Raw genomic sequence first — 26,713 nt, 5'->3', positions numbered from 1 at the left:
CCTGCAGGGGAGAAGGGTGCTGGTGCAGCTTGGTGGGGAGAAGAGCTAGATGAGGGCGGAAACGAGGTTTTGCAAAGCCCTTCCTTTCACCATGAGGCAGAAACATCCCTAAATGCCTCCTCGCCACTGCAGTCCCCACTGTAATTATTGTTCCTGACAGCACCAATATTGTCTGTTGCCCCTATTGCCCTGGGCATCTATCTCCTCAAATGCACCCCTGTCTGCACGCTGCCAGCACCTGCCCCATGGCCCCTCTTCACTCAGGGCTGCCCATCTGTGCTGCATGAAGGGCTTGTGCATCATCTCCCCAGGAACCCATCTGGTCTCAAACACAGGTGGTGGATCACCCGATTTGCACTTTCTCCCCATTTGAGGGTCCCAGGCTAAGCAAGGGGAGAGCTGAAATCCTAAACCGCTTTGTGCTTATTTATTTTATGATCCTGTTAGGTGTAGTGTTTACTCAAATCCAGCAAGCATCTGGATTAGATAATTTGTTGGAAATTAGTGGTGTTTGATGGTTATCAGCTTTTACATGATTAAAACCCATCTGTCGCTGTCACACCTGGGATCAGGGATACTGCATGAATACCCACACTCAGGACTCAGGACTGTTGAGAATAACAGTAACGATCCAGGGTTAGCAGGGTTAGCATCACCTGGGCTGGGATCCGTCTGCAAGCCCCCTTCACTGATTTTGGACTGTTTCCAGGAGAGATGGTGGTGCAAAACTGTGCCGAAAAAAAATCCTATCAGCCCCCAAATGAGGAAGCCACAAAGGGATGGATGTGCAGGGGGCTGGGGCTGGTTTCCCATCTCCCAAGTGGTTCAGCTGCTTCTCCCAGGCCTATGCTTTGCTCCCCCTGTTTATAGCAGAGATAGGCACAGCAGAAAAGTACAGAAGCTTGGTCACTTTTCACACTTTGCTTTTTATTTCCTGTACTCAGCTTACAGCATCACTGCCTTACTGACCACGTTTCTTGCATGGCTTTGCCAGGCAGCGCAGCAAAACACTGGGGTGTGGGAGAGGTTTTGCTTGTGACTGAGGGAGGAAAAGATTTAAGGATGGGAGTTCGTCCATTCATGTCCAGTGAAAGTCAGAGAGTGAAATGCCCCACTAATTTTTGCAAAATATGGTAGGATGCAAGTCTGTATCCCAGCCAGGAGAGAACTGAGCCTGCTCCCAGCCCGGACACTCATAGCCTTGCCACCCTGCCAGGGCAACTAGAAGTGTCCTGAATGTAATATTTCATCTGGTATAATATTTGGCAGTGGCAGAAGCTAAGTGAAAGAGCTTAGGAAAATGGATAATTATCGCATTACCCTTTCTCAGATACAGTAGGTAGATAAACAATTGAGGAGCAAATTCTATATGTGTTGAAGGGTAAGGAGGTGTGTGCATTTATAAATATATATTATGTATAACAGGGTTTTAATGTACACTTACGCAGAATCCCAAGAATTACCATTTCCAGGTGCACATGTATGGATAGATAAGTTTGATGTGTAGTATACAAGAACATAAAACTGGCTCTATACATGTTGTATGCATTTGATGAAGGGAGTTAGATCACTCTTAAAGCCATATTAGAGTGATTTTGTCAGTGTAAAAGTAATACGCTGTATTACTTTTAAAGATCAACATTTTTTGATACAGTCATAGTTATATTAAATGAACTGAGCTGAAAAATAAAGGATCTGTTGTTTTTCTTTTTTTATACAATGTAATGAGCTCTCTTGAGAAAGGGTTCCAAATAATGAATGATCTCTGCGGTTAAGTTCTGAAAGCTTGTTTTCCATGTGAGTACACAGCTGTGTTCATGTCAGGGGTATGAGAAGCACACACACAGCCCTCGAAATGTCCTGTTACGATACTGACAACAGCATTCATTTATGATTTACCACTGTTTTCCAAATACCAGCATTTCAGTCTGATGCTACATTTTGCCATAAGATAAAACAAGCAGGTAAACAAATTATAAAGAGACTTTTTAATGCTAGTGGGAGACATTCTGTCTCTCCTTCATGGTAGTCCCAAGGAAATCTTTGCATTGAGATGAATTTTGAGTTCATGGGGCTTTAGTTTGGATCCTGGTGGAATGTTTTTGAAATCTGTGTGCTGTGCACATCCTGTGTACACTGACATGATATTCCTGTCTTCACTGGAATTATTCACCAGCTCTGTGATACACCAGTGTGGGTATATGAGAGAGAGAGCCAGCATTGCTGTCCCTCAGGTGAGAAAAACAAGGTGTTGAGGTGACCAAGAGCTACAAGACTCCACTCCATAACCTCAAAAGTTAGGTCGAGGTAGACCTTTGGGGTGTCTTGGATGCAGCAGGTTAGTGAAGAATGTTCTCCGTTAGGGGACAGAGACAGGCTGGTCCAGCTGGTGCATAGCTTGCTCCCAATAGCACCTGGCGTGGCTAAGCCTGCTGGCACCACCCTACATGAGTGGGGTTACAGGTTACCCAGCCTTCTTTGCATTGGCACAGTGATGCTGCCATGTTGTGGCAGCACTGTGGTGGGGGACCTCACTTGCAAACTTCATACAGACCTGCAGGCTGGTTCCATTTTGGGCTTTGAGTCTTGTCAAAGAAGGACCTCAGTATTACTCATGTACCAAGGCAAGCTCAGAAGGTACCAGGTTATCATCTAGATAGAGGCATTTTCTTTTTTTCCCCTCATTTTCAAACTGTTGTGTGTTTATGAGCTAATTTGGCTAGTTATCAGTAGTCAGCCATGGAGCCTCCAGAGCCCATGGACCAAACAGCCCTTGTACAGACACATCCCATTACCTAAATCTCCAGATATTCCTCTGTGGGATGCCTACAGCTATGTTAGTCCTGTATCAGTATGTCAGTACAGGGCAGTGTGGAGCCCTGCAGTACCTGTGGGTTATGGGGCAGCCCTAGACTAAACTTTGTGTTTATGTGTTCTCTACAGGCTTCTAGACTAGGCAGATTATCAAATCATCACCCTCTACCGGCCCAAAGCTTGATTTCTGGGCTCTTCAGATCTCTAGGCAAATTTGCTGCCTTGCACTAATGAGTACCGCGCGCTGAGTAAAAACTCTATCTTTACATCTTTAAATTAAACCAAGCCACACACATGCACACACAAAAATCATTTCAATCTACCCAGTGGGTTTTTGCCTTGCTGCATGTGCACAGTTTTTCATTGATGTGGGATCCATGCAGCAGAAGAAACTCCTTAAACGTGCATCAGGACTAGTAATTTTTCTGTGTTGCCTGCAGCATGGGTTCAGATGATATGATTATGAAAAGAGGATTGATTTCCTGCCCTGTGGAATTTAGTTTTATGAATGGAGCCATGTAACTCGGTGTAGTAGCTTTAAAAAACACCATAAAAGACATAGCAGGAGAAACCAAGTTATATACTACTCCGCTGTATGTAAAGCAAAGCTAACTTATATGGTTTGGCTTCCTTGTTTTTGCTCTTTCATTGTTCCTTGATGGTAACTCTAGCATTATGATTTTCAGAAGCACATAGCACGGAATGGTTTATGATGTTTACTTAGCATATGGGACAATAGATGGAAAAGTGCCATAATTTGTGACGCTGACTGCAAAATAAACCTATCATCATTCACACAGAGAGTTGTTCCTTTGGATAAACAGCCATGTTGTCAGTTGGCAGGAGCAACTGTTGCCTCCCTGGTCCCTGTTGGAGCTGCACATCCTTGGGCCTCGTGCCACTGGTGTTTGAACAGAGGGAGCTGCCTTGTGGCTCCAGTGGGGCAGTGCTGGCACTGCACATGCTCTTTGTCCTTATTTAGATAAAATAAAGATCCCTGAAAGGCTTCTCGGCACAAAAAACCTCATGTGGTGCTTCACAATAGCTGCCGACATGGGAAAGTTCCAGGGAGGCCCCCAACCAACAGCTCAGATGTAAACATCTTGGGGCTGGGGTAAGGCAGATGCTAAGCCAGACCCATATTTGGCTCCTAGCTCTCCTAGGCCTTACTGGACTCCCAGCTTTCAGCATGTCCATGTTTTACTTCCCAGGATAAGCTACCTGCTCATTCCTAGTTGATCTGGGAATCTTTAGTGTGTTGAGGTGAGATGGAGTCCAAAGTGACTGACCAGCCTAGTGCTTTTTCCACGACTTTGGAAACAGTCTGCAGACTATTAGACTGTGTCCTCTCTGCCTTGTCTAAACTGAACAAAAACAATTTTCAGCCACTCCTCATATGCCATATTTTCCAGACTTCTGATCCATTATTTGTTGCTGTTGCTCTACCTGGATTCTAGATAGTCCATGCCTTTCTTAAAGAGCTCCCCTTTCCATGGCTGACTATCTGAGGATTTGCTCAGCTCTCATCAAAAGTTAATTAGGGAGCTTTTTTCATGGTCTTGAGTTGAACCAAAACCAACAAATCCCATGGCACTTTTCCTACAGGCAGAAGACAGACACAGTGGAGGCCTTCCCGATACTGAGGGGTACAAAAAGCTTACCTTGGGTGTCTTGTATAAGACATTTTGGTTTAATAATTTTAGTCTGATGTTGAGTTTTTCTCTTTGAGATGTCATACTCCCTTTTGATTAGCCAGGAACAGTCAAATACAAGACAAAGAGGAACTGTACGACTGATTACTTTGCTTATAGCCTTACTGAAACATAACCCTTCTGTTTTGCTTTTCCACATGTCATCCAGCTCATTAACACTAATTTGCCAGGCTCCAGACAGACCTTTGCAAAACCCCATGCACTGTGTCCCTTTCGACATGGACCCACTGCTGTCCACCCTGGGAGTGGTTTTATAACTGGTGGTGTGCAAATAGTGCAACACATCACCAGCCTAATTGTTTGTACCCATGTGGTTGAAAAGGACTGGCCAGCATGGATTTACCAGATTTCTTGTCAATCCAGTCTAAATTTTTATCCTGATAGAGTAGTAAGTTTTTGTGGAGCATGAAGCTATGGTTGGGGTCTTTTATCAGGGCTTTAGTATCAGCCCATGTGGCGTCCCCATAAACAATAGTTTAGTCAATACTAGTTAAGCAGTATCGTTGCACTAGGTGAGGGGAGAAATGCAGCTAAGCTGATTACTTTATAAATCCCATTCGAAAAACCAGATACTGTTTGCCTTTTCTAGGCTTCTATTTTATTACTGTTATTCAGTGAAAGGGCTTGTCTTTTCAGAGTAGGAACTTTCCAGTGTACTTCAGTAAAAAACAGTAATAATAATAATAACACCTCTGAAAAAATAACCGGGAAAGTTTCCACTAAGAGCATGTCATTATGTCAACTCTGTTCAGTGGTGAAGCATTGCATTCAGTAAATATATATTCGGTAGCTACTTTATTATCATTGACATTTGACATTGTTCTTACATCTCTCCCTATTAGCATGTTTCTGTTTGGAGTGTACTTGACCTATTTCAGAAATATTCCTCATCTTTTCCCATTATTTACTGAGAAGCAATAACCCTGGAAAGAACTACTGCATTTTATAGGCTGCAAAGTTTCATGCAAACAAGAGGCCCCTCTTGTGTCACTTAAGTATCTCATCTTTGAAGGTAAATATATTCCTGGATTTAATTAGGAGTTGCAGTATTAATATTTATGCAGAGTTGCAGTATTAATATTTATGCAGATTGAGGAGGGAAGAGAAAGGGGAAGGAGCAATGGTGTTTTTCGTGTTGCCGAAACAAACTGACCTATTCATTCTTCATCAGGGTACTACAGCCAAATATCTGTGATCTCTTGCATGGAGAGACTATTTAACTCCTCACATGTAACAGAGAGTTACAACAGATTCTTTCAGAAGAATCCTACTCCATTGTCCAAAGACACCTGGCCTGCTTTCAAAACTTCATTTTACTTCATGTTGGAAAGCTATTTTTCAAGAAGAGCTAAATCTGAAGGCCAATTGACAGGGCTTTGAACATAGTGCCTATAGGCACTTTCTTTGAGTCCTGGGGAGACTATGGCACACATTTTGTTCTCCTATGTGCAACTTCAGTGAGCAATAGAAGAACCACTCCTGTGTGCTCAGGTGTTTGGTTGTTACAGCAGAGAGAAGAGGCAAAGACTGTGTCTGTTCTTCTACTCCTCAACTAAGACTTCTCACCTGGGCAGATCTCAGCCTTAATTTTCAGTGTGTGATATCTCGCTTAAAAGGAAAACATCCATTCAGATTGAGCGAATTGAGCCAACAGGCAGTTATATTTTCCTTGGGAGGAATAGTAGTGCTCACAAAGGCCACACTAGTCCTGGCTCTGACCTTGAACCTCTAGCATGAAGACGGAGTAACTCCATTGCAAAAGATTTGTACATAAAACAAGTACATAAAACAAGGGAGTTCAGCATCCGGCCTCTGTGAGTGGTATTATCGTGAGCCCAAATACAAGCAGGGACAGTTCAAAGGTGGCACCTCCCATATTCATATAATGTGTGATGGAGAGTCCTAGGGCATCAGAAGTTAGAGATCACTTGATAACACAAAGCTATGTTAAAGGCAACAGGGAAATCATGCTCTTTCTCACTCAAAGAGCAGTTCACCTCTTTGTTTTCTCTTTTGTATCCAGGCTGCACCTGACCCTCTTTGATTTTAATTATCAGGTACACTTCTGTGGAGGAGCTTGGAGCCAGCCATGTTAGAAAGTATCACCTTCCCTTCAGGCACAGCTTCAGCTCTTTGTTCTGCTCTTCTGGAGTAGCTGGATGCTAATAAATCAGCTCTCTGGTTCACAATATTTAAAATGCTTCCAGTGACTGGAAGAGACTCTGTCTCTTTATTTCCTTTCCTTGGTTTGCTGTATGCTTTTCTTCCATTCTTTTTGTAAAGACGAGTACTCTGTTACCTCCATTCTAGTGATCAACCTTTACTCATGCGTAATTGAGTTATTTTGTCAGATACAGAGGAGAAAGAGAAAGATGCTTCACCACCATCCCTTAGCTTCTTCTTTCTTTCCCCCTGGCTCAACGCTGCAAAGTCACCTGCTTTGAGCATAATGCCACAAGTCTTCCCAACTCCAAGGTCCTACGTAGCAGATGTAGGAAGTTGGAGACAACCAGCAGCTCTGTGCAAGCCTGCAAGCCCCATAACACATGCCTGATGAGTGACGATGATATGAGTACCCTTCCATCACATGGCAGGACATGGGGCATGTTGTACAGTAGTGGGCTCCCTCCCACCCGCTGACTTAGTGGGTTGCAGCCACTAAGTTACAATAGAATAGGCTCTAGTCTCTTCGTACTGCTCTGCAAAATCTGTTGTCAATGGAGCTACCTTCCTCAGGCAGTGACTATGACTAGGGGGAGGTAAGTTGAGTCAATTCTTAAGAATAGACCAAGCCGGAATGACCCAGATCTCAGAGGAGGCAGCCTTGAATCCACAGGAAAGGCAGAATCTGGTCATAAATAGAGTACACCACAAACAAACACATTAAAAAAAACAAACAAAACAAACAAACAAAAAACTTAGCAACAACAGCAACAGTTGCAATTATTCTATCAAATGACAGTAATTTGTGCTGACCACACTGTGGTCAGCCTATACCTTGCCAACTTGTTCCTGCTCCAGCCATTAATATCAGTTTATTTTGCACACAAAGAAAATATTTTTCATTTAAATCTCTCTGCACACTTTGTGAGTCATTAATGAAGTCTCATGATATCTATGACCTAAAAAGAGTTCTATGAGCTACTTTTTCTTAAGCAAGAACCGTGATTTGCTGGTTGTCTGATGAACTCATTTATCACTTCTTGTCCTTCATATTTGTGGCCCCATTCTTTGGAATAATAAGAGCTTGGCTAGAGAAATGGGCATGAAATGTGGTTGTGTTTAAAATCTGTTTGTTTTCTTTGTTTTTCTTTAGCTTTGTTCTTGGAGCTTGTACAATAAAGACAAATAATTTAAAGGACACAGAGGGCTGGAGTCTGGTTTTATACAGAGTGTGGGAGGTTGACAGAAAAGCTATAGCCAAGTGAGGGGACCACATTCGGTGAGGTTGAGGTGAACTACAGCATTTAAAGACTCTAGAGGACTTCAAATTGTAATAACTTCCATCTTCCATCTCAGCTTGTAACTCACACCCAGGCTGAACTCACACGTGGCTACTAGCATGGAAGTTACACCTCTTAAGTCATCGGCGGCAGAACTGGCTCAAGCAGCCAAAATGAGCGCAATTTGGACAAACTCACCTGCTGAATCATGCAGCCAGAAGGCAACAAGGAAGAGACACTAAGCCTGTATGAATCACTGCTAACCACTCTCTTGGGCTAATTGACACATTCCTGGAATTCCTGTGGAGCTTCTTGGCAGTCTGAGCTCCATCTCTTTCTTTAGCCCTCGGTGAAGTGGAAAGCACACCACCTTGTCAGAAAGACTTCTTTCCTGTAAACAAAGGGACGCTATTGCTGCATATGAGGCCTTCAAGGATTGCACAAGGGTAGCCGTAGCCCAGGTTGCATTTGCAAGTCCTGAGGGTGCTCCTCTGCTCCCCACAGCTGATCCTTTCCAACTCATTTGCTTCAATTCCACTGACACTGCTTCATTACACATAAACTCCCCACGTTCTCCTAGGAAAGATCCTCGGGAAGCATCAGTTTATTTCACCGTCCAACTGAGACAGTGCGGCTAGGAAGGCACAGAATTTCCTTTACATTGTAAAATATGTCTCCTAAAGCCCAGAGGATTCTCAGGTATCCTCCACTGAATCTGTGAATCTACAGTAACTATACAGCTGGCTGTTCCCAAGCAGCTTATTACAATGCACTGCATATTGCTACGCACAGTGCTGGCATCTGGCCTAGCTCATCTCACCTACAGCACGGGTTAAAGAAACAATGAGAGGTAGGAAGTGCAAGGAATGTTCTTCTTTCAGGGTATACAGTGTAAAACCTCTGATCACTGCAGAGCCAGAACAGAAGAAGGATTCATCTTTCTCCTGTGGCGTGAACATCCCCCAGGAGTTACTTTGAGAGGCCTTCAAAAGCCAAATCAGAGAGGCCAGTCCATCATCAGAAGGATTAAAATGACTGTGCTGGCAATCTGCAGCCTCAAAACAGAAGAGAAACCACTTGTTTAGTGGTAGGTAGTTTGACTCCCTCTAGAGTCAGTGAAGAGGAAGCTAGATCCTCAAGAAAGATGAGAGAAATAAATTGACTTTGGAGATGCTGACTAAGCACTTAATTCCTGTGGGAGAGGCATGGTGAAGAGCCTGGTGTCAGTCTCCGCTGCAATGCAAAGGTCATCTCAAAATACCGTCCTCTAAACTAGCCAGCTGAGCAGGGAACTGCCAAATGGAGCATGGCAAAACAGTTGTTAGAGTTGTACCCCAAATCCTGGGCTGTTTTCTGCCTTGGAGTCTCACTCGTTACTTCTAGGAGCAATATCCCTCTGGAAAACATAAACTAAAACCTGCTTCTGAAAACAGATGGCAATTAAACCTCTGCTTTAGCTGGCCAGGCAGAGAATCCCTCTTTACTTTTAAAGCATGTCCAGAGAATATGGAGGAACCATATCTCCATCCTCTGTTTTTCTGCAGTACCTGGGTAGTGACAGCATTTGCTAAGGATAGGGAAGGCAGCTGCACCGTTCCTACCTTTGCAGATGTGAGTCCAAAGGGACAGCTCGAGCCATGCAGCTGGGGGTCTGGCACGTGGGAGGCGCTCGGAGAACTCCTGAAGCTTTGGAGGAAAGCCTACATCTCTGTCCTAGGTCTCCGGTGCCAGCAGCTGAGTCTTCATTTCTGTGCAATGACTTATGATGACTTGTTTCTTCCAGTATTTTCTCTGATTGCTTTCTGAACTCCTCTGTGCATTTGTGTCAGGGAATTCTGCAGCTTAACAGCCTACCTTGTGAAAAGCTTTTGCTGTTTGTTTTAAACCTGCTGCTTCATTGTTTCTTTGGCTGATTCTTAATTCTTGTAATTTAAGAAATGGAGTTCAGTGTTCTCTGTGAAGCCTGAGGAATTTTACCAGTGTAATCATACAGGCATAAATAACTAATAGTTTTAAATCAGTATTCTTCTTTCCTTTCCACCACACGTGCTCTCCATATACACATATATAAATTGACTCTTTTCAATCATTACCAGTGTATGTCTTTACAAATTCATATTGGTTATTTTATTATGAAAATATATACTATTGGTAGGAGGCTACAAATTAGGAGAGGTCAGAGAGAGTCTAAGTAAATTTTTAAGAAATCATTGTTGATTAAGGGTTATCTAGGTATACTGTATAGGTTGCAAACTGATCATAACTTGTGCTATAAGCTGAAAAATTAGGTCATATCAAGTGTCTTCCTTTAAAGCAATGGGCAAATCAAAGCTGATGTATCCAATTAGTTTTTCCCAAACACATATTTCTCTTAGTGAAACAATTACTATGACTACATTTTAGTTGAATGAGTTCAGTATTGTCCTTTTTAAAAAGCATTGAGCTCAGCACAGGGCACTGCAAAGTTACTACATTTGTTTTTTTTCTAATTGCAGTTTAGACATATGGCTAATCATGCCTGAAACATGTAATTGTATCCAGGGCAAAATTCATACCATTATATAAGGGGGGTTCAAGTGTTTCCCCATTATTTTGAAATAATTTTAAACCAGGATTACACTGTATTATGTTCCATTTGGACCTTAAATGTCCATGTGCATTTATATCAGCCGTCTGGCTGTCACATCCATACTTAGCGCACCAATGAGTAACAGAGAAAGAAGCTACTATATTAGCTCCGGGAAAGGATGAGGTCTTTTCTTTAGGAGAAGATAGCTAGGACACAACTTAATATAACTACTCCCTGTTCTGCTTAATGGAAAACAAAGTGAGAAATAGATGCAAGACAGATCAAGGAGTGCTAATGATAATCCAGGCTACTGAAATTTTATAACATAAAAATATATTCCATCCTCTTCATATAATTCTCACTGTGCATTTTTTGAGTGAAAATGTAATATTTTGAGCAGCAGGTTAGTGTCATATTTTTATTATATGTCAAAGTAGCTCATCTGCAACAATAATAAATACACAGTCGTACTATATCCAGAATCAGTTGCATATTTTTGTGAAAAATTATATATACATAATTGTAGGACATGGACACCTGAACACAAAGACATATTTCATACTGTCAGACACAGAACTTTATATGATGTGCATATATATATTTTATGTATTCAGCACTATTACTGAGCACTTCTCTCCAGGTACATGGAGATAAAATTGTATAATTATCTGCAATGTGGTCCCACAGCAATGCTTTGAATTTTTTTTGATGTAATTAGCTATGGGGGAGAATTATATGCGTGTATCTTCATAATGCATATGAGTTTATGGACGGTGCATATGGCAAATCTGCAGGCGTACTTTGCCCCCCCCCCCCCGCACACCTATGCTGGCTAGCGCTCACACCGCAGGTACGTGAATATCTATATAATATACATATCAGTGCATTATGAGCAGCTCATTGAGCTCGGCGCAGTACTCCTTCGGCTTCCTTTGTGCGGTTCATTATAGAAACATACTTGAGTTTGCTCAGTTGCTTATCCCAGAGGCCAACTTTTGATCTTCTCTTGGGAACCTGTCGCACCGCCTTGGTTTCTGGGTACCGCAGCCAATGTGTTTACCAACTCTTTTTCTCTTTCTCGCCCTCTCTATTATGCGTCCCCTTTTTTCCGCCACACAAAGGCTCCGTGCGGTGCTTGTGTGTGGTCCCCCCCGAGATGCGGGCCAGGCGAGGAGCCGGGTTTCGGCGAGGCGCTGCGCTGGAGGATCTGTGAACCCGGGCAATTAGCGGTTTAGATCCGGGACCCCACGTGTGGGAGCGGGGCCCGCGGTTGTGCCGGAGCGGCGGGGACGGCCGCCCTCCGGGCGAGTGCACCGACCCCTGGCAGAAGGGTCAGGCTGCACCGCAGACAGCCCCCGAGCTCAGGAAAAAATCCAGAGATCAGAGCTGCAATCTGCAGCCGCCCCCCCCCCCCCCGGCCTCGCCGCCCCGCGCACAACACATGGATTCAGAAGGGGATCATTTGGAAAGCGTTTGCAAACATATGGGTCGTCTTTAAGTCAAGACTTCTTTAATTCGCTGTGTTTCCTCGGTTTTGGGGGGGGGGGGCAGAGTGGGGAGGGGTTTAACCGAGGTTTTGGGGGAGCTGCTTTGTTTTGTTTTGTTTTGGGGGGGTTGCAGTCTCTCGCTGCAGAAAGCACGGCTGGAAAAAGGAAAAAAAAAAAAAAGAGGAGGGCTGAGTGGTGAAATAAAGAGCGCAGCGAAGCTGCCCCGGTGCAGCTTGCTCCCGACTCATGTCCCTTACACAGAGATTAAAAGAACAAACACTCCGCTCTTCTTAATGATGGCATTACCAAGTATAATTAATTAGAAGGGTAGCAAAAGGAATCAGTTCCCTGATGCTAATTACTCTCCTAAAAGGATAATATCCTCTTGTGTTACCAGTTTAGATCTGAAAGAAATATGTCTATTACTGCTACTGCTGCTAATAATCCAGTGGTACAGCAAAATACACAAGGGACATACGTGCCTATGTTTATTTATGTGCGTACGTATATACATTCACATGTATATAATGACATATTTTATATATACACTGTGTATGCATACACACATGTATTATCGCTGTGTGTTTATGTATGTACCTTTACAGTGTTTCTATAGACATATATGTTGATAGACAGCCAGGCAGAAAGACAAATATTTATAATAATACTTCTCTGCAGTGCTTCTGCCAAATGATGGGAGCAATGAGCACAGACTCCTCCGTCTTTGCCACTCTTGGCCTGTGCGATTAGGTCCGGGACAGGAGCAGGGCTGTGTTTTCCTTTTCTTGGATGGAGAAGTGACAGCCCGTTAGACTAAGAAGAACTAATAACTGGATGGCCTTGATTTGCAGGGGAGTTTTAGCTGCAGCAAATTGTCAGCAGCCTTCAGCCAGAGATGTCTTAGGGCAGGCTACACATGTTTTACTTCGTGCGCTCTGGTTATTGGGAAGGATTGCTGAATAAATGGTGGCTTAGCAGTTAAAATAAATGGGCTTTGAATTTTCAGCGGACGTTTGTTGTTATTATTATGTTGTTGTTATATTAAGTATTTGAAATGGATGTATAATGTAGCCTGGGTAAAATCCTGCCTCTAAAACAACTTTAAGAAGTCCAAGGGAATCGCTATATAAATGCATAGTGCAGGGAGATATGGCTGTTATTACAAGTGCATCTTTCTGTCTGTTTATCTGCATCTTTCTTCCCACTCTCTTGCGTGTATGGATCCACACAGACATAGACCTGTGGATGTGCATGTGCACACGTAGGCATGAACACACGCTGGTGTGTCCCGCTGTGCACACTGTACCCACTGTTCGTATCTGTGTATGTGCAATACCTGTGAACTACACGTGCTTCAGCCTTCAAGCAAATTTGTACCCCGGGGACATGCCTGTGGGCATACGTATGTGTGTGCAGGTACGTGTGTTCCTGTGCATTTTGGCAGTATGTGTGTGTGTAGCTCCGTGTGTCAGTGTGCAGGTGTGTGCCACGCGCATGAGCATGGACTTAACATACGATTTTCAGTCATCTCCCGTCCCTTCAGACAGCTTCCCAAAATCTCTCTCTTTCCTCCTCCTGCCCATTCAGGTCCTCCTGTTTCCCCAGTCTGTGAATTTTCTACAGGGCTGGAGGCCTATGCCCAATGCTCCTCACTGAGCAGAAAGCAGTAAGCGCATTTTAATGTATTATTTATGAGTGGTGGGAAAGTCTAAGGAGGTTTTAATCTCTGCTTCTCCACTTCCTTCTCAGCTGAAAACCATTTCACCTCCCTTCCCAGATATTCAGCTCCAGCATGCTCCCTCGCCCCACTCCCATCTGTGCCTTATTTGTACAAATGCTCCCGTGTCTTTAGAAATCATCTTCAAAAAAAAAGAGGAAAAAAAAAGAGGAAAAAAAAGAAAAGAAAACCCCTCACCAAACCCATATTGTACTTAAACATTTGTGAAGATTTTGTTTTTCTCAATATGGAAGCGAGAGGGGGCTCTGGGAGGGGCCTTCTCCACGAAATGTCTCATTCAGTCTGCTGAGCCCCCTCCTTGAAGTTTCTTTTCAAGGCTGTTGGAAAGTTGGGCAAACTGAAAAGCAAAACAATAATTAGAGATAATTGCTTGTGTCCAAACACAGGCATCAAAGCCTCGGGGGTCTCATTTGTGATGGGCCTTGGTGTGTGATCCAAAAAAAAAAAAAAGTGGAAAAAAAAAAGGTGACCCTTATTTTATTTATTGAGTGGGGGAACAGAGAGAAAGTGCCAGATGGAAGGACCTCAGAGCAATCTCCAACGGCTCAGCCCTGCCTGCTTGGGCGAACAGGCACTGAGGCCAGGATAAAAGGGATAGAAAGCAAGGTCAGGAGAGGTTGCATAATTACTAGGGTGGAGGTAGAAGGGGTGAAGGGGAGACAAGGGTCTTGCTGGCCCCACCTCTGGAGCCCCCAGCTCCATGCGGCTGGGGCATGCCTGGCACCTGGGGGCTGGGTGGCTCCCAGGGATGCCGCAGGACACCACCTTCAGGCCCCACGCAGGCGGATGCAGGAGCCCTGCATTTCAGGGTGCTCAGTTGCCCACCCTCCCTCCCTCTGATCTAGAGCCCTTGTGCAGATCCAGGAGGAACTGAGACCAGAGAGGCTCTGCCCTATATTCCTCCCTGACGGGAAGCACCACCAACATGAGCACAGCATCCCCTGGGGTTACCCGCATCTACACTCATACCCTGGCATGTTGACTGAGAACACGGCAGTTGGGGAACTGAGAAAAGAAATAAAGGGAAAAGGCTGTAAAAAAGGATGCTTTAAAAAAAAAAAAAAAAAAAAAAAAAAAAAGAGAGAGAGAGTGTAACAGATCAGGCTCCTAGGTCTGGCTGGGAGGATGCCTTTGCCTCAGTTGCAATTGATACCTGATGAGGTTGGTCAAGGATGAGGGGTTGAGTTTAAGGGGATGGGACTTGTTTTGAGGGGGACCTCAGGAAGCCAAAGGAAAGAAGGCTGCTCCTTTCAGCAGGTGGAGCAGAGAAGGGGACCTGGAGGGGGGGACATCCCTGTAGGAGAAGGATAACTGAGGATGCTCCAGGGCACCCTGTTCAAAAGCACTGTTTCTGTGATAATATCTTGCCAAGGTTTCTTGTCCCACCTGTCCCTCAGCCCTCATGGGCTTGTAATGACCTAAAAATGATTTGTTGATTAGAGATGATAAACCTGTCTTTCCATGAGGGGTGTCCATCACCATGGTGGCAGCAGGGAAGGCTTGTGCAGAAGAAACTTGCCCACTTTTCCTGATACAGGAAGGGGACTATGTATTTATTTGGGCTGTTGGGAGTCTGGCTGCAGAGATTAATCTCAACATCTGTCCCCCCGTCTGACCAGAGAGGAGATACCAGGGGTTGAATGTAGATGGAGATGGCAAGGAGTGACTGCTCGGGTGGATTTGGTGGCTTCGAGGGTAGGAATGTGTGGGGAGGCTTTGCTTGGCTCGCTCCTCCAAGGAGACGTTAAAAAAAATACCCCAAACAAACAAACAAAAACCCCTCCACCCAACTGTGAATAGCTACGAACAGCAGCGCTGCTCTCCGATGGGGCGGGGGGGGGGGGGGGAGGGGAAGACATGAAACATTTAGGGCTAGGAAGCATCTCACTGCGTTGGCTGAAAAGGGCCAGATCCTGCAACCCTTGCTCAAACAAAACTACTGGTTCACGAATGCAGCGTCGGAAAGGTTTTGCACATGTTGAGAGACAGTCAGGAGTTTATTGCCCTTCCGGCCCCCTCTGCAGGTGCAAGAGGGAACCTGGCTCTCGAGCCATCACCGCGATTTCGGAAGCTGGCAAGCCCCCACCACGGTGCTTAAGAAGAGGTGGCTTCCTGGTGTTACGGAACTTTTAATTAGCGAACAATTCAGATGTTGGTAGTTAGCAAGCAATAAACCTTCAGGACAGGTAGGCACCCGGCTCTGCCGTGCTCTCCCCTCGGTGCCCCGAGCATCTCTGCAGGACTGAAGCTCCTGCGAGGGTTTTACCCTGCCTGTCCACCCCGGTCCTCGCGGTCTGGACTGCGGAGGAAGTTTCTCCCTGGCTATGGGATGCTCTTTGCCACCATCACCGGGCACACAGCTGTGTCCGTCTCCCTCTCTCATTTTTTTCCCTGTAGCAGTGAAAAGCTGTCCTGCTCCACACCCCAACCCTTTCACTGTACCGTCTCTCTCTAATTGTCGTTCTCGTAATTTGTAATCCTTTTTCCTATTCCATTTTAGCGTCTCTCAGGCTTTCTCTTTATTTCGATTTAGTGTTCTCTTCCTAATTTTTCTAACCTCCCTACATCCACCCCGCCTTTCTCGCTGCTGCTGGTCGTACAGGAAAGAGATGTAAAACAGTTCACGGGCTGGAGCTCGAAAGGTCTTTTACACAATCATATTGGCTGATACAAAATAATTCTGCAAATATGCTGAAAAGTCTTTGTCCTGCGTCAAACAAAACCAGTAAATTTTCTTTTCTTTTTTTTGATTGATTTCTTTTTACTGCAACCAACGAGCGGGTTTGGATCGGGCTCTCTCCAGCGGGAGAGGCTGTCGGCTTCGCTGTGGTTTTACTTCGCTTTTGTTTTATTTCATTCTAGTTTGTCTGCAGAGATTCGTTCGCGGGCACCAGGCGCTCGCTCCTGCCGGTACCGAGCACGGTAAAGGCGGGAGTTACCGGTCCGCAGCCACCGCCGCCTGCCCGGGACGCCCGAACCGGGGGGCGGCGGGACCTGGGGGGGACCCCGGCGGGACCGGCTCGGCGGCTCCCTGCTTTCGCAGCGACGTTCCCCCCCGACACACCCCCGAGCCGAGCCAGGGTCTGAAACAAAACCAGCGTGTTTATTTCCCCCCGGGGCGGGTTGTCTTCGATAGATGTCTTTGCAGGATTTTTGCTTTGAACTTCGTCCCGTACATTCCCCACTAATTTACAAATTAAGCACACAAACATGCATAATTGTACCTGTATATATATATGACATAGGTGTAAATCATGACATGATACAGTTCTGAAAGATGCAATTCTGATATATGTGGCATATTATACACGCATTATATAAATTGTGTGCACAACAATTTGAAGTTTACATACTCTAGAAAATATTTCGAAGTGCGTTTATGTATATCCTCAGTTTAAGTGTGTTCCTAAATTATTTTCAGTGCACATATTTATATAAAAATTCTATTCTTAAATGAGAACTGATACAATTAGAAGTATATATTTACAGAAGTGGCAAATTTATATATGATATACACAATTACATATACCTCCAAATAAACTTTCAACGCATATATATATATATATATATATATATATATAAACGCACACAGGATATATACATGCGGACTATCAAATAAGCGGCCGTTTGTTAGCGTGTCCGTACGTCCATCCCGAGAGAAACGTGCTCCCAAGTTAGAGATACACATAGCTATATCTCGAAACGACCGTTGAGCTGTATATAGGTACTGAAATGGCTGTTACAGATGCACATACGCGCACATCCTTTACTGATCGGTTGGTAGGTGCGTGCACAGCGCACACACACGCACTCGCTGCCCTGCACGGCCCCGCCGCTTGTTCGCCGACCTGCCCGCGCGGAAACGCGCCTCTTCTTCCTCCCCTCCCTCCTCCTCCTCCTCCTCGCCCGCCCCGGTGGCGGAGAGGAGCCGCTCGGTGCCCGGGGCTGCGGGCAGGGCTCCCCCACCAGGCGCTTTGGGCCCGGGGTGAGGGGTGGTCGGCTATGGAAAAAATAATTAAAAAAACGCTTTACGTGCTGGAAACCGCGGTGTCCCCGTGTCCGCGGCTCCCGCTCCCCGGCGCCGCCTCTCCCCGGGGCACCCGGGCGGCGGCGAGGCACGAACCGGCCCCGTCGTGCAGCGGCGCCGCCGGCCCGGGGTGAGTCCGGCCCGGCGGAGCTGGGGGGGGGCGAGTCGGCCCGGCCCGGCCCGGCCCCACAGAGCCGCGCCCTGGGGGACACCAGGCACTTTCCCTTGGCAGTACCGGAGGGAGGAGGAGGAGGAAAAGCGAACACAGCAAAGCTTTAAGGCTAAATATAGCCAGGGATGCGCGTCAAGCAAACGTTATTTTAGGCGTTTGTTTGGCTCTAGACACGGTTTTGCCTTGTGTTTGCTGTGCAGTGACTAGAGACACGAAGGCACCTGTGTGCACCAGGCCCTGGCGTTGCTGCTGTTGCTGCACGTTCCCCACAGCTCCTTAAGGAGATCACCAGAAATCACCTCGCTGGTGCTTTTCTCCACCTCCAAACGTGGAGACAATGATTTGTGCTGACTTCAGGTGCTTTAGTGTAAAACAGCTAGGGTGGAAGTTTTCAGCAGCTAGGAAGTTGCTGAAAGTCATGCTCAGCTGCCATCAGGGCTGACATATGTATGTGCTGTAGGTTTATTTGAAGGTACATGTAATTGTATATATGATATATAAATGTGCCAGTGTCATGGCAGCCAATGTACTTGGCAGGGCGGGGTGGGGGGAGGCAGCTAAACTGCTGCTGCTAAATGAGCTTCAGGTGTCTGCTGCGGGAGTAGCAGTGTACAGGGCCATCCCTGCCGCAGAGCCGGCTGCTTCACGCAGCAAGCCCTGCCCTCCAGCCTCCTCCTGCACGCAGCAGCAAGCCCTGCCCTCCAGCCTCCTCCTGCACCCGTGGCACGACTGCTCTGCAGGCCTTGGGCACACATGCTGCAGTTTAGCCTGCCCACCACCAAGGTGCCTTGAGTCTCTTTGCTTTAGAAGCCCAGGCACTGTCCAGGGCAGAAGAGAGCTGACAGCCAGTTTTAGGTTTTGTTTCACACCATTGCTGGGTAAAATTCAGAAAGTTTGAAGCAAGAGCTGCGTGTCGTTTGGCTAAGCAGCATAGCGAGCAAGCCATGTTGTCTTCTCCGTTTTCTCCTGCCTGGGTCAGACATGTGCTAACAGGCTGTTCCAAACAGGAACATGGTCCTGAATCAGTTCTGCAGCATCATGTTCCCCTACACAGCACTGTGCCAATAATATTTGCTGGTATTGCTGTACTGAGTCACTTCTGGACTTGCTGGTTTTAGTAGATATTTTATGGTTGTCATCAAGAAAGTTTAGCACTCAGTTCTTGTTTATGTGCAAATGTATGTAATATGTAATGTAAAATGTCATACAATATGTAATATATATATAACAAATGATGCATAACATCAAACACGTACTGTATTCCATATGATATTGAATCTGTGATAGTGGGAACCATACAGAAACGTGTGTGATATTGCAGGATATTATGTTATGTGTTTGTCTTGTTGGTAAAGCTCATGCTGCAAGTTATTAGATACCTTGTTTTGTGATCTTAAGATTGTTCATACTCAGTTCACCCATGAGACTGAATTATTCCACACTGTGGCTACCTCAGGTCAATATCTGTGAAATCTTTCAGCCACAATCTATTAATTTTCTCTGGGACTCAGACAAGGAAAAATGCAGTGTCTTGTCCTTAATTTTTGTATATGTGTGTGTGTACAGTCACTATATATGCATATAAAGACTTTTTTTTTTTTTTTGAAAAGTTTGCTTTTTTAGGATGTTTGTGATTGTGAAATATACCCAAAGTCTGCCAAGTTAGAAGCCCAGGAAGAAAAGGCATATCATGGAGGTAAGCTGCAGCCTAGCCTGAGAAAGGCAAGCTTGCAGGCTGCACTTTGGGCATGATACCTGTGCTAGAGCTAGGCAACAAGCTGACGGTTTCATCTTCCAGCTCCTTTACTGACCTCTCCCATATGGAGGAGAAAGCTATGGGAGTTTAGCCAGAGAAGAGAAGAGCTAGCATGACTTTCTGAGTGTTGCTGAAGTGACTGTGATCTGGAGCCAGGGATGCACGTACGAATGGTTTTTAGGAGCTTGGTTTTCTCTGTTGTAACAACTGAAGACGTTGGAGAGAAAATAATGCAAATGCTGTAGAAAGAGAGAGAAAAGTCTCTTAATTAAGGAAATAGATTGCTGCCTTGAGAACTGTGTTCTAGCCTCGTCTCTGCTACTGTGTTTCTTATGTGATGCTGGAGAAGTCATTTAAAGTAAAGTTTTCCAAGAGGGATAGCAATACTCGGCACATGTGAGTCTGCATGTGTGTGTTTATAAGTCACAGACAAACACTCACACGGTACCGACAGCTGTCAATAGGAAGCACATGTACATCCACAGAAAAACGGTTTGTGTTTTCGGGAGGATAGCTGCATATGAGGGAGATACAGAAAAAAAGAGATGAATAGGCAGGCACATAAACACATAAACAACTCGGAGCTTAAAAAATCGGGGAATATAGTAACAGAAATCTTAATGAAGGCTGATCTATGCAAATCAACTGAAAACCTATCAATGGAGTATCAAGCTGTAAAGATATATGCAGAATAGAGCTTGTTCTCTGCGTTAGTTGCATAGTGTGATCTCTGACTTCAGATGCTGTAATTATTTGCTCACTAAAGAGCTCTCTCTACTCCTAGGCCATTGCTGGGGTGTTAAATTATGATCTCTGGGTGTCAGAAGTTCACAGTTCTTTTCTAATCACTGGTAATATTGCTTACTAAAAAAAAAAAAAAATGAAGTATTTTTCTACTTTCTCCTCTACTTTTAAAAAGAAATTTCTAGCTTTTGTGGTTAATTTGTACTGAAAGTGACTCATAGTCATCAGACCAGGCCTGCTAATTTAGTTGAATTGTTTCTTTTTTGAAAGGATATAAAAAAGGTTCTCTAAAGTATCATCAAGTGTGTTCCTTTTCCCCTCCCTAGTGAAATGCGACACACTTTTTCCCCTTGTGAACTGTGTGCAAAATAATCCAGAAACAAACTGGTGAGGGAGAAGGGAGGGAACAAGACAGTTGTTCCGACCTTTGACTTGTCCCTTTTATAAAGAGGGTTTGCGCGGGGATTTGTGCAGCATTTTGACTCTAGATTCACAAACTTTCAATTGTTTTCTGATGTTTAGTGATCCCCCTAAGGAGCTACAGGTCAGCATGTACTATAAAGTGTTCTATGCCCAACTGTCTGATGGGCTCAGAAAGGATGATAAATGCACTTGCTGGATTGCCACATTCCAGTCATGCATTGCATGGACACTTCCTTTAAAGGCTTGAAGAGCCAGATCACGAAGTCTGATTTATCCTCCAAATAGTTGTCTTCTAAGGAGCTCTCTTTGCCAAGCACAGAACATGGCTTCTATCTACTTCTGGAGTCTAGCATCATGTAGTGGGGTAACTCTGGCAGTTTGACCTTGAGCTTGATAGAGAAAAAATATGCATTTCTACTTTGGATTAGTTGCATCTCATTTCCCCCCATTCTTTTTTTAGGGGGAAAACATCTAGGGCCACGTACCAGCCAGCATGAAAAAGCAGTTACTTGCATTCAGTCTGGGACCCAGGGCATCAAGTGCTATCTGGAGAGGCTCAATGTTTTGCTCTGTAAAGGAGAGGAGTCCCTGCTGAGGCAAGAGGACTTAGTGGCTGCATTATAATAACGTCATTAATATTCCAACATGTTAAGGCCTCACCTCAGGCCAAAATATTTTTTTAACCATTATACCATCAGTTATTACAACGCAACTTAGTGACTCTGCTGGAGACTGGAGACCTATATGATTCAGTCACCTTTGGTCATGATTTGCTGATGTGGCTAAAGCAAACCACACACAAGGCAATGCCACAGCATCCCATTTTCAAGAGCAGAGGAATCCTAAAGATTATTTTCCTCTCCATCACTGCTAATTGAATGGGGAAGGAGGAATAACTCTGGATTGCTTTACCACTACCTTTCAGAAATGTCATTAGAAGTATCAGACCTGGAAAACCAAGGTAGTTTATGACATGGTACTAATTGGTACAAGATACTATAGCCCTCCTTGGATCACAGTCCTAAAGAACTTTCAGAAACTGCCACAGAATATTATTTCAGATTGTCAGGGTTTAGCCCTATGAAGCTCACACAATGTCATTGAAATTGGAGTCCATTGAAGTAACAAGTTACTGTTTTCCCAGGAATTTATGTCCGTTCCCTCTTAACTGCAGCTCTCCCAACGTCCTGCATGACCTCCCCACACCCTATTTGGTGAAGCTAGAGCTATAGGAACAGACAGCATATAGGAAAAGGAGTGAAGCCACTTGGTCTTGTAACTCCCGTAATCTTTAGGAAATGGGACAAAACCAGACAGTAGCTGGAAGACTTGATTTGTGTCCTATCTGTGAGCATGCATACAGATAACTCCTTGCTCTCAAATAAGGTTCCTCTTGCGTTTGATGTTTGTTACTCTCTCCTCTTCATTCGACTCTCTATTTCTCTACATCTTTCTTACCCTTTTGTTTGAGTCTACCACTCAGCAGCATTATAATACTCAGAAATCCATTGTACCTCTTGAATATCAAAAGGTTTACAGTGAAAATTCCAGTCTGCTCTAAGTCTGGAATTATTCAGCTGAACCATTCTGGGCATATTCACAAGTATTTGGTAAGTGTGTTTTGATTTGTTTTGTTTTGTTTTTAAATTGCCAAAGGTTCAACAGGAATTCTGACTGAAAATTGAGTGAACAAAATAATTCTTAATCTGCTTTCATTTCCAAGTCCCCAGGAAAGACAGTCATTTTTTTATTTTGAATTTTTTTTGGAGAGTTTTCACAGAAGCTATAAATTTTCACACAAAATGTGGAAAACAAAATTTTAACCATGTTTTCCTTGTATTTCTCCCTTCACCACTTTATCAGCTAAGGAATGACATCATATGAAAAAAATTCAGGGACATCTTACAAAGGATGCATGAAATGATTCAAAGACTGACTGTACTGAGTGCAAATTGGCAACCATCGGGTCGTGAGTGTGGGATGGGTTTTTGAGTCTTCGTAGATTTAAAATTGACTTCTTCATTTTCACCTGTTTATATGAAAAATCAATTCAATTTAAAAGGTAGGGAACAGAAGAGTAGAAAGGACTTCAGATCAGCAACATCAGTAGATTTTACCATCTAGGCTCCGTGGCCCTCTCCAAAAATCAGTTGTATCCTATGTCCAAGCTCATTAGGATTTTTCTTCCACTGCGTCACCTGGAAGAGTTTTAGGTGGTGAAATGGGTACTCAGAGGCTCTGCGGACTCTCCATGCTTGGAAATATTCACCCTGCAACTAGACAAGACCCTTAGCAACCTGACTTTGATGTTAGCCCTGCTTGGAGGAGGAAGTAGGATCAGAGACCTCCAGGTGTCCCTTCCACCTGGAATTACTCTACGATCCTGTCCTTGCTCCTCTGTGGTTATGAGACTGACTTTGTTTGCTAAACACCGTGGCCACAATCTACCCAGATCATTTATTTTCTCTTGCACTGTCCTCTAGCTTCAGTACCTTTCCCCTTCTCACTGTTCGCTCCTCTGAGGCACTCAGAGAGCTCACTCAAACCTCTTTTAAGCCTTTAGCTTACTAGATGCAAGCAGGTTATGACCCATGTGCTGTAAGGGATGTTTAGAAACAGTCTGACTCATACCAGCGCAGAATGAAGTGTCTAGACCTGCTGGATATGAAGCACAAGCCGCACTGATCTCCAAGGGAGCAGGGTGTGGCTGGGGTCAGTTTTGACACCAGAAACATAGTCAAAAGGTGTCAGAGGAATTCCTTTGCAGATCCCATATCGGCTCTGTTCAACAGCGTCCGTCACTGCTACAGGCCAGCAAGTCCCACAAAAATGTCCTCAGGGGCTGAGACTTTTCCTAAAGAGGTGACACTTCCCCAGCTCAGAGTTTGACTCCTGTCTCCCCCCTGCACTAGCAGCCTTGCCACTGAGCCTTCTCTGGCATGGAAGTGCACTGGCCAACCTCTTAGGTTGTCGCTAATCCCGGGGAAATGCCCCACACCTCCACCCTGACTGCTTAATCCCAGCCTCTGCAGGTTTATTTCCTCAATCACAGCTAAGTAGTGTGTCTGGATTAAGCAGCAGCTACTCACACAGCTGTTAGCTCAGTGGAGCTGCAGGGAAGCCAATAATGTATTAGTGAGATCTGGACTTCTGGGCTTTGCTGCTCATTTCTCTGGAAAGTGGGTTTTATTTCAACGTCTGGAGCACGGCTTCCCTCAATCCTTTCTTTGAGGGTATCACCACTGGCGAAAGTAAAGTTAGTAAATGCATCTTCCTGGCATCAGCAGCTCCTAGCCCTGCTTTTGGAGTAAATACCCCCTTGGGATGCACTGCAAAGACTGTGTGTGCATTACAGTTTTGGAAGTCCCTGGTTTAAAACCTTTAAAAGCTTCCAGCAGCGTCACAACAAAGTAGCCTGCTGACTTCAGTGAAAGGATGGGACTAGTTCCCAAGAGATTTAGGGATTTTAGGGATATTGCACTGTGAGTTCTCAGTGGGATTTAAACCAACGACTGAAATTAGAAAGCTCCCTGGAGCGAGCTGGTCCCACTCCCACCCTGTCCCAATTTTAGATTTTCGTCTATAATATATAATCACAGTCTATCTGACAAGCTGGGGTTCTGAATTCAAGCTCTACTGCCAAAGAGCCATGGATGGAAATAACCAAATAACCTTATGTACCTCCTGCACGATGTAGCGTGCAAACAGAGCACAAACACCCCAAATCTTTTGTTCTGCCTTTGATTTTGATTGACTTCGAAGAAACGTTAAGAATAATAATGAGAAGCTGATGACATCGCGGCCTGAGGAATGCACCACTGCTAGAGAACAGATGGCGCAAAGACATTTTTTTGGAAACTTTTAAAAAATGAACTTGGCACCTGAGCCTTTCTTAGGCAAATGCTCTAACTTGGAGCAGTTGCAGCACTTGGTGGTTGGGATCCGTTGAAAACCAGCAATTTTACTGCAGAGGAACGCAGCTCTAGCAAGATGCAGAGCACTGAGTGCAAGTCAGATTTCTTTCTGTGCGACAAGTAACATTTCATCTTCTAGTCTTGAGGTTGCTCATCCCTTTAACTGTATTATAACAGGAAGGAAATCAACAGAATTCAGATTCACAAGTGTAAAACTGATGTGAGTTCAGGGAGAACTGACCATTTAAATTTAAAACATTTAAATTTAAATTTAAAACAAATTAAAAAAAAAAGAAAGAAAGAAGAAGAGAAGAAATGATCATCAGTTTGACTATCAGTAGAATATTTTATCAAGTTCAGTGGTTTTCACTCTTCTTTTTCTTTTCTGCTTTAGCAGACCCCCAGATATTTTCAAGTGGAAGTTTAATCAATCTGTAGTAAATTTAATCCAACTGACAGTACACATTGGCTTTTCTTAATTTTAATTCATTGGCTCCTTACAAATAGTTACAGCCTCTTAGATGACTGCAGGTTGAAATGACAGATATCATTACCATTATATTCAGTCCAGCACTTTTGTGAAGAAAAGCATCGCACATTTGATCTGCATACTTTCAGAGTCCATATCCTATATTCAACAGTTCAATGTTTAAAAAATCTGGGCTTTATTGCTTATTTAAATTTGTCTGACATTTACTCCCAAGCATTGAATCTCAGTAGGCATTTCTCAGCTAGATTAAAGAACCATTCTGTACCTGGTATTTTCTTTTTCTAGCTGTACTTGGACATCCTAGTGAAGTCACCTTTTAATCTTCTTTGTAATAGGCTAATCAGATTGAGCTATGCAAGTCTCTTACTAGAAGGCCTTTTTTTTTTTTTAACAACACTCAAATCATATGGATTTCCATATGACTTGACATCAGTGGAGATTTATGCTAGCTTGGAATTTGGCTTTATATTTCAATTACTATGAACATTTTGTGGCCTGGGGTGGAATATGTCTACGAGCATGACAAATTATTTGTAATGTGTATATCTCTTGAACTTGGTTTAGCAATCAAATGGGCTAAAATTCAGCTGCATGCAGAGGATCAGCAGAAAGCCCATGTCCCATTACACTGTTTTCATGGGTTTATATTCATCTTAAGTGCAACTGAGGCCATGGGAGCAAAGATAAACATTAGCCATTGAGACAGATGCTTAACTTATGCACCTCATTTTTATGGCCTCAGTGGAGTCGCACTGATTTACGCCAGCTGAAGACCTTGGCCCACAATAAGCAAGGCAAATTGATGCAAGAGTCTGATCCTCAGCCGGTCACTCGTATGAGAGCTTGAATGCAACCTCAGTGCTTAGTAACATCTAATTAGAGCCTGAGTAAATATGGCAAGGGGACATAGCTATACTAGAGCTAAGCTGAGGAAACTTTACAGAAGCCTAGTTGCTATAAGGCTTCTCAGGGTGAATCTGATCCATTATTGTGATTATTAGCAATAATCAGTAGTTTTCCCCTAAAAATTGGTATAGAGAGAGAGCTAAGTGAGAGCCAAGTGTTCAGATGATGGAAGTTGTTTGGATCCCATCCAAATGCTTTCCCTTGGTCACAGAAACAATCCAGCAAGGTCCCGAGTGGTGATAGGGCTTGGTGGAACACAATGGTGCCCTTTGCAGTCCCAATTTATCACCTATATACACTTTTACACAAACATTTGGATATATATATGTACATGTAGGCTTGTATGTATACATGCACACACAAATCATACCCATTTATGTACATATATGTGGTTTTAATATGTACATTTAAGTGCAGGAATGTGTGCATTTATATTTTAAACAGAGGGCTATGGGTAAGGCTGATACTATGGGCAGGAATGTGTGTGCATAAAGCTGATATCTGATTGTGTACTTGAA

The sequence above is a fragment of the Rhea pennata genome, chromosome 8 (assembly GCF_028389875.1).
Source record: "Rhea pennata isolate bPtePen1 chromosome 8, bPtePen1.pri, whole genome shotgun sequence".
NCBI classification, from domain to species: Eukaryota; Metazoa; Chordata; class Aves; order Rheiformes; family Rheidae; genus Rhea; species Rhea pennata.
Note: the sequence above shows the minus strand (reverse complement) of the source record.